The sequence below is a fragment of the Cyprinus carpio genome, chromosome A1 (genome assembly GCF_018340385.1).
Source record: "Cyprinus carpio isolate SPL01 chromosome A1, ASM1834038v1, whole genome shotgun sequence".
Classification (NCBI taxonomy): Eukaryota; Metazoa; Chordata; class Actinopteri; order Cypriniformes; family Cyprinidae; genus Cyprinus; species Cyprinus carpio.
In genome coordinates, this window is record NC_056572.1 from 9,766,694 (window position 1) to 9,780,477 (window position 13,784).

General features: G+C 35.6%; 1 pseudogene; it reads right to left on the reverse strand.

The window, feature by feature from the left end:
* Positions 1-104: 104 nt before the first annotated feature.
* LOC109092346 lies at positions 105-13,100 on the reverse strand (annotated as a pseudogene).
* Positions 13,101-13,784: the final 684 nt, after the last annotated feature.

Here is a 13,784-nt window from a genome sequence, read left to right on the forward strand (position 1 = left end):
TGTTTGATCATTTTGTTTAAATTATTTGATAATGTGTTTTTAAATTTTAGAAAACACAATGCAACAGTACTCATTTATCATAAACAGTTTCTCAATTAAATGAGAAATTTGTTGTTTAATATATTACACACGGTAAACTGAATATAAAATTTTACAATATGAACATAATGTAAAAAAGATCATTTCTTGATTCTACCTTGCAGTTATATCTGCTTTAAAAACCTGAAACAGGATAAGAGAATACACTTACAAAAAGTAGCATGGTATTACCATGCTTTTTGAACTAGATAATACAGAGAGGACAAGACAGTGACTGTGCTTCCAGCCACACTGGTGTTAAATGTCCATAACAATGGGCCCCAGGACACATCCCTGACCCACCAGCATATTCTCAAACATTCAAATACTCATACAACTAACAAACAGGTCATGAACAAAGCATGCAGAAAGTACTCTATTCACCAACAATTCTCTACGATTAGTACTGCATATAAGAGTTTTCAATTATTTTCATCGCTCACTGGTTGTGAATATCTAAAAGTAGAGAGAAAATACATCGGCATTGTGGAAACCAAAAGGTATTAGGCTGTGATTCATGGGTGCTGGAGCGTCACATAACAAGAGACATGATGTCATCAGATGATATCTATAATGACTAAAGGGAATACATAAATAAAGGCACGCTATATTGTGGGGTAATTATTTTACAGTACCAGTCAAACATTTAACCACACCTTTTTAGACAAATAGAAATTGTATGCACAGTATGCATACATTTCTAAGTAAAAATAATAACAATTATTACTGAACATATTTCTTACAAATAAATTAGCTGGAGTAGATAGTGAAGAAAAATGATCTACAAATGTCAAGCATACATGTGAATCAATATACAATAGTCAATAGAGTATTTTGTATTTTTATTGTTTTGTATTATATTGTATGGTGTCCTTGAGTGTCTTGAAAGGCGCCTATAAATAAAATGTATTATTATTATTATTATTAATAAAACAGTGTGTAAAACTTCCCATTACGCACTTCAAATAAAAGATAGTTGTTGTTGTTGTTTTCCCCCACACTTCCATGTTATTTAATAGTTTTGATGATTTTATGTTTGTTCTGAATCGTGTAAAATAGTCGTAATAGAGGATAAGTAGGTGTGTCCAAACGTTTGACTAGTGCTATGCGGAGTAGCAATGCAAGTGTTGTCAAAGCTGAGCTAGGAAGGCAGAGTAAAGCCTACCTGGATACCAGTGCAGGTTAGATGAGGGAACAGGAGGAAACATATCCTCTCAGGTTAGGAAAACAGAGCATCAATACCTGCTGGAGATAAAACAAAGGCCTGCAGCAGGTCTGACAGAGAGATTATTCCCCGTACCACATCATCTCTGTCCACAAGCACCAGCCTATGGACCTGCACACAGAACCAAGATTAAACAGCTCAAAAATAAAAAAGACAGTGAAAATAAGACACAACAGAACACAGATTTAAAAACAGTAATTAACAAACAGTTTAGAATACACTTCCTTACCTCGGCCTTGACTATTCTGTCAATAGCAATTTCTAAAGTCTCATCAGGGTAACATTTAATGACTCCTTCCACATAACAGCATCTCCTCCGCAAGGCCTCCTGCATGCCATACTTAGGTTATTGTAGGTTTTCTGTGCTGCAAGATTCTGCCAAAAGAAACGGTATCACACAACTAAAATATCACCATACAAGATACTGGCTTCAAGTTGTCTCAATAAGCCAGTTTTGCTTTTAATGTCTGAAATTAAAACAAAAGAAAAGATTCTCACAATCACGTCAAATCTGGAATACAGGGCAACCACCTTGCCTAGAAATAATACATAAGGAATGGAAGTAAATAGAAGCACAATTATTCTGTTGTTGTCCTGTAACTTGACTTATTTTACTTTATGTTATGAGTTAGATGTACTGTACCATCGTCATCCACCACTGGGAGAGCGGACACACGTCGCTCAACAAACACAGAAAGTGCGTCGTACACAGTGGCTGTCTGTGAGACAGTCGCCACATTTGTGAAAGTTCCTATTCCTGCATCTTTAATTTGCATCGTCAAGAAGCGTGGCTTGGGCACTGCAGCTCCCTGGAGATGAAGAGAAAATCATATTTATATACATGTATAAAAATGCTGAACTGTAAAATGAGGAGTTCAAATAGAATCAACTACTGGATTTAGTCGTATTACAAATATATGAAGGAACTTGAGGATTCTCTTATGGGTCAATATGTGAAGGACATTTCCAGACTCTGGATCAATGACCGGCAGCCTGTGGATTTTGTGTTTCAGTAAAGAGTAGACTGCATCAAAGAGGCTGTGTACGGACAGAAAACTATATATAAAAATATATTACAAATACATACACTACTGTTCAAAAGTTTAAAGTCAGTGTTACAGTGAATACAAAGCATCCTAAAAAAATATATCATGTATCATCCTGAAAAAAATGTATCATGGTCTCCAAAAAATAAATAAATAAATAAATCAAGCAGCAGAACTGCTTTTATCATTGATAATAACAGGAAATGTGTTTTGAGTAAATCAGCATATTTGAATGATTTCTGAAGGATCATGTGACACTTGCTGAAAATTCAGCTTTTCATCACAGGAATAAATTACATTTGAAAATATATTAAAATAGAAAAACATTGAAATAATATTTCACAATTGTACTAATTTTGATCAGCTTCTTCTTTCAAAAATGTAAAAAATAAAACAGACCCCAAACTTTTGAATGGCAGTATAGATAGGAAAATCTATGTAGCATCTTATATGCAAGTTATGATTATTCTATGATTATTCTTATCATACATGGTGCCAGCAACCTTAACAACCACCAAGAAAACTCAACTGTGTCAACTACATAAGCAAGCACAAAGTTTTTAATACCTCGCATCTGGTGTGATACTGATGAGACACTGATCGTGATATTGCAGATAGACATCTACAGAAACAGAGAGCACATGACGAGACAAACAGAGAAACACTGAAAAAATAATTAAATGCAAGTCGTTCATCTCAAGTAACACTATGCAGTAAATTTGCCCTATAATCACACAATGACAGTTGTGTGAGATATACTGAGCACTGTGGAGATACAGGCAGCCTGATAATGTTTCACTAATAAATGTGTTATCCTAAAATCTGAACTGATGTAAAGAATGCTTATTAAAAACATGCATAGTGTATTTTAAAATGTTTTAGTAAGTCAAACCTACAGTCCCTTAAATTAGACTTAAATATAATGAACTGGTAGTGACTGTATTTTGGGTTGGTAACAATATCTGCACTGGAAAACATCTTCAGATTATTTACTTTGAAATGAATCACCTCTCCATGTCTCAATCTTGTGCTGCTCCAATTCATATATCTGAACCTACAAGAGAAATAAAGCAACCATAATATATATAAGAATGATACACTGTAATGTGTACTGTATATATAAATATAGACTACTGTTCAAATGTTTGGGGCCTGTTAGATTTTTTTTATGTTTTTTTTTTTTTTTTTTTTTTTTTTAAGTCTCTCTCTCCAAGGCTGAATTTATTTGATTGAAAATACAGTAGAGAAAAAAAAAAGATTTTTTTTTTTTAATATTGTAATATATTTTAAAATGTAATTTATTCCTGTTGCATTTTCAGCATCATTACTCCAGTCTTTAGTATCACATGATCCTTCAGAAATCATTCTGATGCTGATTTGCTGCTCGAGAAACATTTCATATTATGCTGAAAACAGTTGAGCTGCTTAATATTTTTGTGGAAATATCTTTGTGATACATTTTTCACAATTCTTTGATGAACAGAAAGCTCAAAAGAACAGCAATTCTTAAAATATAAATATTTGTCACATTATAAATGTCTTTAATTGATCAATTTAATGCTTCATTGCTGAAAAGATTATTAAATCAATCAATCAATCTTAATAACCCTAAAATTTTAAGCTCATACATTTAAAAAACATTTTTTTTATATAAATAATTACAGATATATAAGGGAGGGATATTGAGAAAACAGCACATATCTGACAATATAGTCAAGTATTGTCTCTTTTTTGGGGCTGAACTGTTGCAGAGTTTAATAATTTATAAATAAAAGGCACAAACTATCAGCTATGCAACTAATTTTCATGAAAAAGTACTGAGGCCAAATCATATTTCAAGTTACTTTGTTATCATCTACCAAACAAAAAGTATCTGTTTCATGCAGCATTATGTGGATAGTCAATGCAAAATCAATTTGATTCAAACCACGAAGTACAATACAAGGTGATCATTAGAGAAGAGGCAGGGATCGAAACCCACCAAAGGTGACCTGTAATACCGATGAAGAATATTGATGAAATCTGCGATTGTCAGCATACCTGGGAAAATGGTAAGGGAATGAAGTAAACAAGAGAACAATTCATATAGATAAATGATAGGCACACACTCAGAAAGATCAATCTTACCCACAAATCTCTGCAGCTTGTTGTCCCAGAGAGGGGCTGCTCTCAGGCCATTCGCAACCAATGCAAAAAAGGCTTTCTTCACCTGTCAATACAACAGATGAGTTCTAAACAAATATTTTATCTTTATGAATTATTGTTGTTAATGAAAATCTCATTTTTAAATCATATTAAACAATAACATTTTCTGTTACACCAAGGAATTTCATTGCATCCCAACCTGCAGTGTGGTGTCAAAAATGACCAGTTTGCAGCTGGTGGGAATTGCATCATAACAACATTGTTTCTTCACAAAGTTCATATAAGCTTCTGCATTTGGATCGGGTTCTGGAGAGACATGAAAACACACCAAACAACACTGAATGTTTAAAGATGCTGTGTGTAAATGCCCATCATTGAACAGACTTAAGTTCAGACTTAATGGGATACTCCACCCAAAAAAAAAAAAATTGTCATTAATCACTTAACCCCATATCGTTCCAAACCCGTAAAAGCTTCGTTCATCTTCGGAACACAATTTATGCTATTTTGGATGAAAACCCGGAGGCCTGTGACTGTCCCATAGACTGCCAAGTGAATAGCAGTGTCAGGGTCCATAAAAGGTATGAAAGTCATTGTCAGAATACTCCATCTGCCATCAGACGTGCAATCATCCGCACCACAAGCATGCACGGTTTTCTTTCAAATCAAAGCTAAATACACGTAGAAACAGCAGATGATACAGAAGAGCATACGCAGCATACGGTGATATGGAGAGACACAGAGGAGACTGCTGACAAAGGAATTGTTGAATAAAGTAATTATTTTTGATTCTTCGCTTACAAAAAGTGTTTCCGTCACTTCATATAACCCAGATTGCACGTCTGATGGCAGATGGAGTATTCTGACGACGACTTTCATACCTTTTATGGACCCTGACACTGCTATTTACTTGGCAGTCTATGGGACAGTCACAGGACTCCCGGTTTTCATCCAGAATATCTTAATTTGTATTCCATGGGGGTAAGAGATTAATGACAAAATTTTCATTTTGGGGTGGAGTATCCCTTTAAAGGTAGCTACACTACAGTACCTGTACTGTTCATTAAATAGTCCTCACGGCAATCGTCCTGCTGGGAACAAAAAAAGTGCATTGCATTGTCTTTCAAGGAATAATTCTTTCAAGGGAAAAAAAAATGCTCCCAGAAAAGCATTACAGAATTTTAATTAGGTCCACTAATAATGCTTTTATAGCACCAAATGCACATCATTTAACAATTATGAGCATCTTCTTACGGTTTCCCTTACTGTATGTAACTTTGTAGTTATGTAGGCTATCAGATGTTAGTACTATGGATCTTTAATATAGGCTATACCATCGTAATAAAGTTTATATATCACTGTACTTCCAAACCGCCATGGTTTTATTACATTCAATTTTCCAAAAAGACAAGGTAATACCACAGCAGTACCATGGTAGTTTTGTAAATAACGTAAAAAAAAAAAAAACCTTATTACCATTGTACCCCTTCTAAAAATTGTTTACGTTGAACTCAGCGGTCATGCCCATTTCATTCTTTAAGCCTTTATTTTAACACATACACCAAACGCTGAAGGTTTACTCTATTACCTGCTGCCACTTACCTGCGTGCCAGTGTCCATTTGTGATTGTGCACCCGCTTCCTGCGCATGCTCGCGGATCCCGCTTCACCCGATCTATATTAGGATTAATTGAGGTCAGTCGGTTATTTAAGACCATAGACTGTATAAAAACGACTAATGCTCCCTCTAAACGCAGTAGGTCCGATGGACAAAGCGACGGCATGGAGGTGAAGCGAAGACCACCTGTTTAGGCTTTTATTGTACGAGTCCGGATTAATGTGGTGTAAAGGTGTATTGTTGACACCGACAGACGGCGCGAGAGCAGGCTAGTAGGAGCGCGCGCAGGTTGTTCCAAATATAGCGCGTGGCTTGTGTAATATGTGCGCTACCATTCATTCCTTTATGAAGGGTCCAAAATTAACTTTATGCCACACCTGTCAAAGTCCAGCAAAAAAAATTCAGAAATATTGCTTGAAATATTTAACCATTAAACGGGCTTTAATATTATTTCGTTAAAATGAAGTATGTTTCGTAAAAATTAAAGTGCAGGATTATCTAAATTAACTAAAACCATGCCAAAAATCATTTACTGAAATATAATATAATAAAACATTACACGTTTTATTTCAACTAGTCGCGAACACTAAAAAAATACTAAACATTTATCAAACGAATAGACACATAAAATAAATAAATAAACCCAGAAATGACCAAAACAAGTTTGAGATTAAGGTATTTTTATTACGTTGCATTGTTGCAGCTGTATGTATGTTTCATTTCTATACAAAATGTACAAAATTGGGACAGAAAATATTTAATAAGTGGATATGTAATAAATCACTAAATCAGGTATTAAAGGGTGCTTTTATGTCCAAGTCTTAATAATATATCATTTATTTAATTACATTAAGTTTAAAGAACATAAATCCAAATTAAACTCATTAAAGTTGAGAGATGAACCCAAATCTATTAAATTAGTCTGTTCTGCAATTTCAATACTTTACTACTTTATGATATCAAAATATTGAGGACTGTAACTTCGAACAGTTAACTAAAGCAATCTATGATGAACTCTATGTGGATGAGGTGTGGCATCAACCATCTGACCATTATAAATCTTATGAATATCTAACTAAATTGTATAACTGACATCCCTTTTTGCTTTCCTTCCACCCTTCCTCTTTGAACCCAAGTGAACAAAACCAGGCTTAAATTCAAACTATTTCCTAATTTGACAATAAAGGCTTTTGCAGGAAGGAACTTCCAAACAATACAGTCAAAGCAGGACAACGCCATGTAGCGCAAAGCCTGGCAAACTATTCAAAACAAGAACACACACTTCTGCGCACAACAGCAGACCCTTTTTTAACTTATGTACCTACTTACCATTATTTTAGCTTGGATGCCTTTGAGGTTTCACATAACAGCTAAAACCAACCAAACTAGCCCATCCGGAAAGAGAAAGAAAAGAAAGCCTGTTCATTCATACTGCATTAGCATGCACTGCATCACACACATCAAAACTCAAACTGCCAATCAGCATATCATATGCCACTTTTGTAATAAACTTCCTTACAACCTTCTCCCCAACATACTGATATCTCACCACACCCCAGTTATAACCAGTCCATATGGCTGGTTCGTATACAACTTTAAGGAAAACCAAGAGAGTGTAATGTATGTAAACTTTGCTGGTTTTATTTTACTCATCTAGCCAGGCATCAGAAGTGATGGTGATTTCCCAAATGGCAATGTTGTCTCTTGGCAACATGGGTGTCTTTGAAATGGTGGCATGGAGCTAAGATGGGGGTCCGAAAATATTAGGTCTTCGCTAAATGGAGCTAACCCAAGCCAAAGTGCTGTGAGACGAGCATACCACGGAGAGGAAAGAAGCGCAGAGCCATTGCGAGCTATTGCGCACTGGGGGAAACCACGCGTGTGACAGTGACAGATCACTTCTGATACCAAACAGTCTTGTGGCTGAATATCCAAGGAGGGGTTTGAGTAGGAAAGAGTGGAGATGATGGAGCCCCAGAGACAAAGCACCATGTTCTGATACGACGAAGAGGTAGAACACTGCTGATCTGGCACAACAACACTGGGCCGTGGCTTCAAACTATCGTTGGTCAGGCTGCAGCAATGGAGGTTTGAGGTTTGCTGCTGCGTGTCCGGCAAGAGCTCAGGGAGAAGTGCTGGTGTATGAATGGATGTGTGCTTCATCGGGTCCAGGTAAGTGTGGCTTGTATTGGGAAGACAGCCGAGCTGGTGGATGACGGCAGAAGAAGCAATGAGACCGGCTACGCTAGTCAAGTACAGGAGACCCAACATACAGGTAACCTGCAGAGAAGGCAGAAAACACAACAACTGGTTAAAGATAGCAATGCACGATTAACTTAAATAAAAACTGAAATCGCAATATGGCTTACTGCGATTTTTAAATCGGAAAGCGTCTCTTAAAATATGCATTTGGGAATGCAACATGTGTCAACCATCTTCTAAAACTAGCTGTTGTGAAAAAAGAGAGGCTTTAAGGGCTTCCTGCAGTTTTTTTCCCCCTATGATTTTAAAGTAAAGCTCAAGACATTGAGCTTTGACTACATGTGATTATATCAATTTGACTATTAAATAGTTTTACTTATTATTTTACAGTCATATTGTGATTATATCAATTTGACTAATATATATATATATATATATATATATATATATATATATATATATATATATATATATATATATACACATACTGTACATATACATATACATATATATATAAAAAAAAAAAATTTTGTAAAAATTGTGATTTTGTGTATATTTTTTAGAGTATTTTTATTTTTGTGTGTGTGTGTGTGTGAGAGAGAGAGAGAGTTGTAGGCGACTCGTGCATGTCATATGGGCTACTTTATGAAACCTGTATAAGCTCCTACCGTATTTAGGAGCTCATACATGTTTAATTGTGATTATTCACCTTGGTAAAGTGCTGGTAGATAACTGATAGTGCGTCCCTCCAATTGGTTTGCTCCAACAGGACACAGAGATCCGTGTAGGTGAACCAACCTCGCTTCATACCTTGTCGCTCCGCAATGCTACGAGGACAAAGCCCAATGAAATATTCATTATATTATATTTATATTCACACATATACATATACATATATACACACACACACACATACTGGAATATTATAACCAAACAACAGAATGAGCATGTGTGAAGGCCTTGAACTTCGTCACATAACTCAGATGAAACAGAAACGTACTGCTATTCCAATTTACTCTTATAAACAGATTAGACTGAAAAGGTCAACTGCATTAAATCTAAGCGAGTCACTTGCTAGTTGCAAAAGACATAAATACTTATGGGCTATTAAAACAGATCATGTCATTAAAAGTGGTCCTTGATCTTTTGAAAAGAAGAATGTATGACTCAGTCAGGGTTCCCACACCTTGATTAACTTCAAATTCAAGGGCCTTTCAAGGACTTTCCAGGTCCATACCCTCAAATTCAAGGACTTGATGTGAGGACACATTTCAAGTGACAGCGAGGTTACATTGTGTTATATTTTAAGATACATTGTTACAGTTTTCATGTGTCAAACACAACTATGCAATAATTTTTTGCCTTTATTTTTGGCCATATGTCAGAGATCTGATATTCTATTTGTTGTATTTCTGTTTTGAATAAAACTGAAGAATATTCGGTACATCATATACTGTATTCTAAAATGATCTGATATTAACTTTTGCATGGATTTTATTGAAAAGAGCTTAGGCTCATGTAACCAGAAGTTTTAAGATATATGAATATGTTTTTCTTACCTCATGGGTTTACATTAGCTTAACAGGCAAAGCAATTCAACATTAATTTCTGGGTGTGTCTGTGAAACATAGAGGTACCATCCTAGTAGTTTTGTAGCGCATGAACGCCATGTAGGGTGACCATATTTTAGTTTTCCAAAAAGAGGACAGTGGGTGTGGGCGGTGCGGTGGGCTGGGGTGTGGTTGGTTGGTGGTTGAAGTAGTGCAATGACCATACCCCAAATATCAAAACTGAAAATATTTCATTTCCATACCTAAAATACATATTTTACAGTCACTGTTATGCATATTGATCATAACCACAGTTAAAAAACTTCCTACCAATGGCCCTCCTTCACAAAAATTAACATCTAGCACAGTTTTATCATAGGCAGAACGCAAAATGTTTCAATACAAGCATTTTAGTCAAATGTAATTAAGCAATATTTCAAACCTTTACTGATATGCGAAAATTATGCAATATTAGAATGTTTACAGGAGCGGGTGGGATTGGACACAAAAATCACGGGAGCGGGCAATAATGGTCAGAAATTGAGTGGGAGCGGGATTAAGAAAACAGTCCTTCACAGCGCTCCGATATGTATTAAGAAATTGCAATTGTGGATGGAAAAAGCCAAATTCTCGACATTTGGGCGATTCAGAAATCCCAGCCAGACGCATTTTTTAAGGTCCAAAAAGAGGAAATATGGTCACTCTAACGTCATGGCAACATACAACAGAAAGTACCTCACACGCAAAACACTTAACATAACGCGTAAATGCGCGTAACCAATGTAAATCAAGCAAGCTTGTATGCATAAGCCACGAATTGTTGGCGAAATAACACATTAGTGGACCAGAGGGAATAATATGGAAATTTTTCCAAAAAACTTCTTTTACAAAATAAATTCAAGCACCTGTATCAATGTATGTTTATTTTCAAAAACTTACCAGGGCCTTGAATTTTTTATTTCAGATTCACAAACTTTCAAGGATTTCAAGGCCCCGTGGGAACCCTGCTCAGTATTGTTTGAGATGAACTGTGCTGATACAGTACTGAATGTTCACCAACCTGCTTTCCACCTGACTGAGGACTTTAAAGAAGTCACTGGGCTCGGTGAAGAGGTTCCAGTCCTGTAAATGTGAAAGATCTTGTTTAATATCAATTTCAATAGAAAACTCACAACCAGTAATGCAACAGTCCAGAATTAGCCTTAATAAGTGTGTATATAAGGACAAAACAAGTCGAACTACTGTAAACAGCCGTAGTTCTTTGGAAAGGTGGAGAGTCACGCTTACAATCGCATTGAGGAAGTTAATCTCCAAAGTGTTGACAGTCTGAACATCCAGCTTGGCCGCAGTACCCCATTCATCGTTGAAAACCTCCTCCTCTTCTCCTTCATCATACAAATATTTACTGGCAACCATCTAGAGATAACATGAGAAATTCAGAGAAATTAGACTCTCAATGAAACTGACTAAAATAGCAAACTGACTTTAAAAAAAAAAAAAAAAAAAAAGAATACTTGGATGTGCATACCATGGATATCAAAAAGAGGTCTGAGGATGAGATCTGTTGTAGGTATTCGGGGTTTCTGTGTCGCAGTCTTTCAATGTATATCAAGGCCAACATCATAGCGCAGGGAGATATACATGCTTCCCTGTAACACAAAAAAGGATTCAATGTTGATCCAGTGAAAATGTATCATATACAAAATTTATTAGAATGAGATTACATTTTGAAATCAAAGATATAATGCGATCCTACCTGGCCACGTGTGCAGCGTACTTCTTGTGGAGTTTCCTTATGGGACTTGGGGCAGATTTCTGGAGCAGTTCCACAGCAATATCTAGAGGAAATACAACGATGAGAGGTCTAGCAGTACTGTACAACACAAATAAACTGTCATATTAATAGAATAAGGTAAAAAAAAAAAAACACGGCCCTATCTAGGAATGCTTTGATATAAAACTTTGCCTGACATAAAAACATTTTTATGCTATGACCAAATGTTAATATGAGCAAAATGTTTCCCCGGTATTTAAATGTTAGACTTTAAACTTATTTCTAATCATTGTAAATAGAAGTTTAAATAATTAAGCCATAATAAAATGATTCCATTATTTAAAAAATTATAAATAAATAATCTGTTATTAAATAATTTTAATTAAAACAACTTAATTGTATTAGCTTGAATACAATGTTTACCCAGTACTTTAATTTAAGATTTTAAATTCTAATCATTGTAAATATGAGTATAAATAATTAAGTCAAAATAAAATAACTGCAATAGCTTGAATACTTAACATGCACATAATTATTACATTTATTTTATATTTTTTTATTAAAATATATTTTAAAATAAAATATGTAACAAAAGAAAAAAAACTGCACTAAAGGTCCAATCCAAAATTGTACGTCTTAAAAAAAAATCCTTGTAAACACGGGAGACAAAGCAAGCAGTTAGGTGACGATAACTCAATAAATGGCACTGCAACAACAACCACTGACGCTGGCGCTAGTTTAACTAACGTTAGTTGACTCACCTGTCATGGGACATGATAGAGCATCCAGCGGGCTGTCAGAATCAAGACCATAATACAGTCGTTTCCTCACTCTCTCTGACCACTGCTCGTGTCCAGGCAGAAACTGATCATGATTACAGAACACAATGTTTCATGGTTTAAATGTCAAACGTCTTAAATTTTATTTTAAAGGAGATCTAAGTTACTAACGTTAGTTACTCAACGACAGCACTATGGTGTGTTTTTCCTATCACACCCAAACACTGGGCCTCTGAGGAAGCCTCGGACTATACTCACAACAAATAGTTACTGTCTTACATACTCAGATAAAGCAGATATTTGCTGTATTTAAGAATAATTATTTTCTTGCACTCTAATATTCTGGGCTTTATATGAAAGAAGACGTTAAAACCTATTTTAGTCAGTTTCCCGTGAGTTTCTGTCAGCCGCCAAAACAGCGCCACTAGAACAAAAACACCCCAGATACTGACCGTAAACTCCTGAAAGTCAGAAAAGGTGAACGTCCGCTCGTCAAATAAATCACCAAAATCCATTTTGGCCTTCCAGCATTAATTTAAAAGGACTGAAAACACAGAAAAGCCGAAGGAAGGCGTCGTGGAGGCGCCCTCTCTCTGACGCGACAGCAGCGTTGCGACAAATTCACAACCACAGTTACGCAAGACAGTGTGCTCAGCTCAGTTGCTGCTCAATTGCGTAGTTTTAGAATAAGAGCGTAAATGTGGATCCACATGTCCAGAGAAGGAGGACAGGGGCGGGACTTATTTGACCGACCTTGGGTCAAACATTTGAATAGTGTCTAATTATTTTTTAAATAAATACAGAGTTTTATATTTTAACTAACCGCAATGCAGTTTTATTAAGAGCTGTTAAAGTTCCCCAGTATCACGGAACACCACTCCAATGTGGTACATGTTACTTTTCCCATCGCTGCTTTTGATTGACCCATCTCAGTAGTTTATGATTAATCAATGGGACTTTTTGAAAATTATTTTATTTGAAATTTCGCAAGCAGTTTTTTTTTTTATTTATATGCCAATTGCTTAACAGAAATAGAACAATAGATTTAAACTATTATATGTTTAGTGTGTAAACATACTCAGTAACACACAAAAACACACTGTGATTTGAATGAGATTCAGGAGAGGATTCGTCTTTTTGGCCATCAGGCGCCCCCTAGAGGAAGTTATTTCAAGACTCTAGGTAAACCTGCACTGTCATACTGATCTAGAATCTAAATCACTATGACAGTACCAGTTTACCTCTCCTACTACGGCGAAAGCTTCGTGAACTTTATGTTATCTGGTCTAGAGTCCAATCACGTAACCTATTTAATATTCATTAGCCATATATTCAATAACGTCGCTCATATTTTAATGTAATAGCATA